Genomic DNA, 7,791 nt, shown 5'->3' on the forward strand with positions numbered 1-7,791 from the left:
ACATGTCAAACATACTCCATCAAAACCACAGCTTGCCAAACACACAGGAAGTCAGAGCATAAGATTATGAATTCTGAGTGATTGTGTTACAACAAGGCTGTAAAAGAACATAAAATATAAAACACCATCATTATATTTGAACACAATAATCCATCGAGAATCTTGAGAAGAAATCAACACTGTTTTACTATTACTGTCACAAGTCTTACAATGGCCCAAATAACTCTGTTTTTGTATAAAATGTCCAACCCTTTCTACATCCAACATTGATCCATATATAGGCAAGCAAACTAAATCACCTCGAGCTTCCTCCTCCAGCATGAGGGGAGCCTCGAAGGTGGCTATTTACTATCCTTATCTAGTGCATAACTAATTTATTAATTACATAATGACTAAACTGAAATTACAAATGGTTTTCATTTAATCAAAATCCAAAATCTTTGCTCCTCGTAGCATGATGCTGTTCTGGCTCTTGACACATGTCCTTTTGCTGCTTGAGTTGAGATGACTGAGCTACAGATGCAACGAATGCTGACTTCGGATGCTTGAAAGCGCTGATGGCTCATTAATTGACCAAAAGATGTGCTCTATTTTAACGGTCTCTGCCTCCCAACATTCTCCAAAAGTGTAGCAGCATGTTCCCAAGTCTTTTAATAACCCCAGGTATGGAATGCTGACATGTTTCTGATTGTGCTGTAGGTGGTATTGATAGACAAGTGTTTCTCTTCCTTAACTCCCGCTCACAGTATCACAATAACTGCTCTGCGCTTAAAATTATCACCTACAGCAGTTTCGTAGCGCGCTACGAAACTGCTGTGTGATTTAAAAAACATAACTTCAACCCAAAATCCTTATCAACTAAATGAGTTTCCCTGAATAGCAGCTTTGGCTGAATCCCATGCAAAAAACTTTGTAAAGAAAGAAGGCTCATTCCCCTCTGTAACTTTGTAAAGCGGTATATCTGACAATAAACCTTCTAACAGTGCTGCCTGTTCCATGTACTTCTGGTCAATCTCAAAAGCTTGATACTTTTGTTTGATATCTACATGTTGGCCAACCCAAACAAAGACCTCAGAGTGTGTATCAAGTATCATGATATCCTCTGTTAACAAGTCATCTTGACTGAAATTGAAGACTTCAATGACCTCCAATGTTCCTTTTTCATAAGTACAAGCATATAGATGAGGATCCCTGCTGGTTTCCTGGACTTCTCTTTAGCTTGCTTTAAATTAACGCCAAGTCTCAGAAAGTTTACATATCTGGTTGCTAGTTGTTGTTGCTCCAATGAACTGGAGTTCCCGTGCCCGATGAAAGATAATGACCCAAATTGCAACAAGAAGCAATCAGCAGAATTTAGAGATGCTGACACCGGGTCAATTTGCACTGCTTTACTAAAAGGTGGCACTGAACCAGACACTCTAATTAGTGCTAAGCAATCACTGGTATATGTATCATCATTTAAACCCTTATCAGTAACAGACTTCTTATAGCCAGTACTCAATCCACCCTTCAAAATTGTCATGTTTGGGAAGAGACCAATAAATTCAACAGGCTCTTTTCTTTGAACAATATGACCCTGTACAGGTTTTCCTTTTAAAGAGTTTGCCATCGTGTTCACTAACCGAGCAGCAGTCATTCAGTCATCCATTATGCTCTGCGGCCCTAGCCAGAAACAGAGATAGTAATCTTCTTTTCGGTCCCCAGAATGATAAGTATACAAAATGACATAGCAATCAAGTAATTTGTTTCTCTGCTATGTTTAGGTTTCTTTCCTGCTGTTTCAGTAGCCAAACTCATCTTAAGAAACTCTCAAATGCATTGTCCCTGTCATGAAAGCCTTTCCTTCGCCATTAAAATCATAGACATAAGATGCTCAAAGGTTGCGTTGTCGGGCTCAAAATTATGCAACAGATAATTCTTCAGATATCGGCTGACTTCAAGGAGTATCACCCTTTGTAAAGGAACAAAAGAAAATACACGTGACTGCCGATCCCCTTAATGAATTCTGGTTCATCAAATTGTGTTCTACCCATTGCAGAAGCCACTGGATACCACACCAAATCGGATTTTTCATATAGCTGGAAAAAATGTGTAATGTCAAGTCAATCCGGCGATGCACCCCCGATTCTATGAATTTGACATAAGAAGCCGCAATGTTTGAGACATTAGATGCCGTGCTGAGCTTTCCAATATCACATCTTCTGCTAATGCTATTTTCTTGACCCGTGGCTTTTAAGTGAGCGCTAAAAAATATATGACAATCCTCCTTCTCTAAGCCAACAGCTGGAGCATGTAACCGGCACGTTACCACGTTTGTAGAAGACAACATCTAAATAATACCATCCACCTTGACAAAGGAAACTCGTCTATTTCGAGCTCTGCCATTTGCTTCCTTGTCTCTACGACAACGATTTTTCCTCTCTGTCATCGACATTTGATTATGAAGATGATTTGAAAAATTAATGCCAAACAAAGATTATTTGGAGTGTACAGATCAAGAAACCCTGAATTGATAGTATCTTTCTAGGAATTGTGCCATCCTTCTTTTGTTTTTATTTAATGCGCACTCATCTTTTAACGACACCAGTTAACCTAATACCAGCTCTTGTGCCACTAATAATGGCGGCCTTGTAGCAATCAAATTCTTATAAAACTACTTGACACTTGGCATTAATCACTGCATTTCATAAGAGCACTTTCATGTCTTCAATATGTGCATTATTAATGAACCAACGTGCTTGATAATATTCACGACATTTTCATTTATATCAGTCATTTTAAAAACCCGTGTGCCTTGAAGAAACGATTGCAATGCATTTCACATAAGCCATGTAGTTACGATAGTTCCAAAACATTTTTGTTTCAGAGAGTAATACCATGAAGGAGGTGCTGTGTATCCCAGTCTAGGAAAAATGTGATCCCCTGCAGTAATAAACACAATGCTGCCTATCTATAACACTGGCACAAACTTGCTGAGCACGCGCTTCGATAATGGTGGAGGGGTAATTTGAAAGTTCCACATCAACTCCAGGAAATGCGCTCCTTAATATTCCCTTTGACTGGAATCAATAGGCTGGCCCTTCCATCACCAACACAGCTTTTGTCCATTTGCCCACACGCCAAATTTTTCCTTCATTATCATCACCCATAAAGCGCAAAAAGGCCATATACACAGGGGCTATTCTAAGCTGGAATGCTACAAAGAGAAAACAGAATTGTTGACCAAAACAGCTGAATACCGTCAGCATCCATGTTGCATTTTCCACCTTATGAGGATTAGGTTTTACATATCAATAATTGAAGGTGCAGCCATTGTGCATGTTCACCTTGTGATCATTTCTCAAATGAGTCACAAGTGCTGGAATGTCCCCAGCAACTGAGCATTCGGAATCCACGTAAGGGCAACTGTTAAGACCTGAACATGCATTGTTGTTCATGCTTTAACTTGCTACAATATGGGAATATGTCGAGACAACCAAGCTTTTGATGTCTGCAAGGAAGTTCCAGAGATTCTGCAACCTTTTCAAGAGCCAAACATCTTATATTTCCCAGTTCATGTCTGTTAGTGATGCAACGGTTATGCACCCTCAACTTGCAGAAGTTTTTACATGAGAAGATGAAACAGAATGCTCAGGTCAGTAAGGGACATAGTAACAAGAAGAATCAAAGTGACATTCATTTAGACCCATTGAATTGTTTTGTTCAGAGCCACCTTCGGTAAGTGTATATGGCAGGACAGAGGCTCGGAATTCTGAATTAGTTGAGGATGGCATGGGGTATAACACACAAGAATAAAATCTGCTTACATATCCGTTGCTTTGTGTCTGGCAGATACAATCACATGGAAGAACTAATACACAAACTACCTTGTAAACCTTGATATGCTCATTCTTATTTGAAAGATCTGACATTAGACCTTTTAAACAGATCAACCTCATCCACAGCAGTTGTAGCCCATGTACAAAAGGCATGATAGGATTTGAACCTCCATTGAAAACTTGAACAAATTCCCAATTTCGTAGCATGCTACGAAATCACCTAAACAGGTAGCGCTGCGAAACTGCTAAAAAGAATTCATGCGCTGCGAAAACTCCCTGTCTTTAAGATAAGCTAAAAAAAATTTTGACAACAGCGTTTTCAGTGATAACAGTGGCTCCACTTGGGATAGTGTGCCCTTGAGGTACACTAAGAACATGCAGCTCCAGTGCCTTATCCATTTTGACAAACTAAAATTTTCTTGACAAGCATGACTGTAGGAGAAAGAAAGCTACATCTACTGAAAAAGAAAAATGCTCAGTTAACCTTGAGCTTATTTGCATTTACCTACCTACCTACCCTAACAATTCAAACTTCCCTCAGCTCAATCAATATGAAACTTCCAATGCAGCCAATCATTTGCCTCATCTGATATTTGATTTCTTTGACTGTCCCGGAGTTCAGAGCCAATGTGATAGTGTGATGATCACTGCCACTGAAATTGTCTCTGACTGTATCGGATTTCAGAGCCAATGTGATAGTGTAATAATCGCTGCCACTGAAATTGTCTCTGATCTTCATAGGAAAACTGAAACACTGGAGAGTAAAACTCTTCCATGTAATTAGCTATAGGATCCCAGAACACATGATCAGCTTGTCCTTCCTTGAAACTTTCCAGCTGTGCAAACTGATCTTCAACCACAGTGTTCAGTTCCTCAAGTGTAAAAGAGAAAGGAACCAGCATAGTCTCCTTGCGTTCAGCCATAAAAAATTTCTGAGAATAATAATCATGATCAGGAAAACTGTATGCCTGAATTTGTCCTTCTAAACCTTCAATTTCTTTCTCAATATCTTTGGCAAATTCATCAAAAAATTTCATCTTATCCTCTGACTTGCAGTCAAAGGATTTCAGATATGAGGATTAGGACAAAGAAAAAGATTCATTTGTTTCTTCTTTACTATGATCATTATTCCATTGTTTAAAACCTTCAACTGAGGGAGAGTCTGCCACCACCTCTGTCCTATCTGTCCATTCCTCCAAAAACATAAGCCAAAGGTCTTGAAATGACTTAATGGATTCGGCAGGCAAGCATTCAACCCACTGTTTGCATTTCCCTTGAAGTGAATCATAGAATAACATAATGCAAACATCCTCATGTTTAACTCTAAGAAGCTGTGTAAATTCACAAAAATCTGATATATGATTCAAGGTTAAGCTTAAATCCTCTCCGTTGAATTTTGGACCATTCCTTAGAAAGTATGCATCCTTGGGAAAATGATTTGGGAAACCATGAATTCCTGAGAAATCTATGCATGCATACCTTGAACAAAGAAGAGCAGCTTCTGGGTCTTTCATAACTCCAGTGGAATCACCATGAATATATAAACCTTGAATTCTTCAACAATGGAGTCGCCAAGGTAGTTTTGCAGCCTTGAAAATCATTTGAACTCCTGCTACCTTCAGAAATTCAATCTTAAGCTCCCGGCAGACGCACCAAAATGTTATCACAAAATCACTACTGAGGGCTGCAACCAAGCAAGATTTCATGTAACTCTTTCAACCTAACTTTAGATCAAAGATTAGCCTCTTTGATCAGAGAGGGCTCTCTCACAAACTTTTGATGAGAATTAATCACAACAAGAGATGGCTAACTCTTCACAAATTTATAAAAACAAAGCTGGTTGGATACATATCAAACTGGTTCTCATTGGGCTATGGAGTCTCATATACTAAGTAAACAAGAAAAACATAGTCATTTCATGGAAGTCAAGGCTCTTTGCATTACATGTCAAACATACTCCATCAAAACCACAGCTTGCCAAACACACAGGAAGTCAGAGCATAAGATTATGAATTCTGAGTGATTGTGTTACAACAAGGCTGTAAAAGAACATAAAATATAAAACACCATCATTATATTTGAACACAATAATCCATCGAGAATCTTGAGAAGAAATCAACACTGTTTTACTATTACTGTCACAAGTCTTACAATGGCCCAAATAACTCTGTTTTTGTATAAAATGTCCAACCCTTTCTACATCCAACATTGATCCATATATAGGCAAGCAAACTAAATCACCTCGAGCTTCCTCCTCCAGCATGAGGGGAGCCTCGAAGGTGGCTATTTACTATCCTTATCTAGTGCATAACTAATTTATTAATTACATAATGGCTAAACTGAAATTGCAAATGGTTTTCATTTAATCAAAATTCACAATCTTTACTCCTCGTAGCATGATGCTTTTCTAGCTCTTGACACATGTCCTTTTGCTGCTTGAGTTGAGATGACTGAGCTACAGATGCAACGAATGCTGACTTCGGATGCTTGAAAGCGCTGATGGCTCATTAATTGACCAAAAGATGTGCTCTATTTTAACGGTCTCTGCCTCCCAACATTCTCCAAAAGTGTAGCAGCATGTTCCCAAGTCTTTTAATAACCCCAGGTATGGAATGCTGGCATGTTTCTGATTGTGCTGTAGGTGGTATTGATAGACAAGTGTTTCTCTTCCTTAACTCCCGCTCACAGTATCACAATAACTGCTCTGCGCTTAAAATTATCACCTACAGCAGTTTCGTAGCGCGCTACGAAACTGCTGTGTGATTTCAAAAACATAACTTCAACCCAAAATCCTTATCAACTAAATGAGTTTCCCTGAATAGCAGCTTTGGTTGAATCCCATGCAAAAAAAACTTTGTAAAGAAAGAAGGCTCATTCCCCTCTGTAACTTTGTAAAGCGGTATATCTGACAATACACCTTCTAACAGTGTTGCCTGTTCCCTGTACTTCTGGTCAATCTCAAAAGCTTGATACTTTTGTTTGATATCTACATGTTGGCCAACCCAAACAAAGACCTCAGAGTGTGTATCAAGTATCATGATATCCTCTGTTAACAAGTCATCTTGACTGAAATTGAAAACTTCAATGACCTCCAATGTTCCTTTTTCATAAGTACAAGCATATAGATGAGGATCCCTGCTGGTTTCCTGGGCTTCTCTTTTGCTTGCTTTAAATTAACGCCAAGTCTCAGAAAGTCTGCATATCTGGTTGCTAGTTGTTGTTGCTCCAATGAACTGGAGTTCCCGTGCCCGATGAAAAATAATGACCCAGATTGCAACAAGAAGCAATCAGCAGAATTTAGAGATGCTGGCACCGGGTCAACTTGTACTGCTTTACTAAAATGTGGCACTGAACCAGACACTCTAATTAGTGCTAAGCAATCACTGGTATATGTATCATCATTTAAACCCTTATCAGTAACGGACTTCTTATAGCCAGTACTCAATCCACCCTTCAAAATTGTCATGTTTGGGAAGAGACCAATAAATTCAGCAGGCTCTTTTCTTTGAACAATATGACCCTGTACAGGTTTTCCTTTTAAAGAGTTTGCCATCGTGTTCACTAACCGAGCAGCAGTCATTCAGTCATCCATTATGCTCTGCTGCCCTAGCCAGAAGCAGAGATAGTAATCTTCTTTTCGGTCCCCAGAATGATAAGTATACAAAATGACATAGCAATCAAGTAATTTGTTTCTCTGCTATGTTTAGGTTTCTTTCCTGCTGTTTCAGTAGCCAAACTCATCTTAAGAAACTCTCAAATGCATTTTTCCTGTCATGAAAGCCTTTCCTTCGCCATTAAAATCATAGACATAAGATGCTCAAAGGTTGCGTTGTCGGGCTCAAAATTATGCAACAGATAATTCTTCAGATATCGGCTGACTTCAAGGAGTATCACCCTTTGTAAAGGAACAGAAGAAAATACACGTGACTGCCGATCCCCTTAATGAATTCTGGTTCATCAAATTGTGTTCTAC

The 7,791-nt window shown here is 39.0% G+C and overlaps 2 pseudogenes; both read right to left on the reverse strand.

The window, feature by feature from the left end:
- Positions 1-854: 854 nt before the first annotated feature.
- Positions 855-3,437, reverse strand: LOC149160653 (villin-3 pseudogene; annotated as a pseudogene).
- A 3,415-nt stretch (positions 3,438-6,852) lies between these two features.
- On the reverse strand, positions 6,853-7,491 carry LOC149160654 (villin-2 pseudogene; annotated as a pseudogene).
- Positions 7,492-7,791: the final 300 nt, after the last annotated feature.

This window comes from Pinus tabuliformis, chromosome 5_2 (genome assembly GCF_031772625.1).
Source record: "Pinus tabuliformis cultivar Carrire ecotype Pingquan chromosome 5_2, CPIR1, whole genome shotgun sequence".
Lineage (NCBI taxonomy): Eukaryota > Viridiplantae > Streptophyta > Pinopsida > Pinales > Pinaceae > Pinus > Pinus tabuliformis.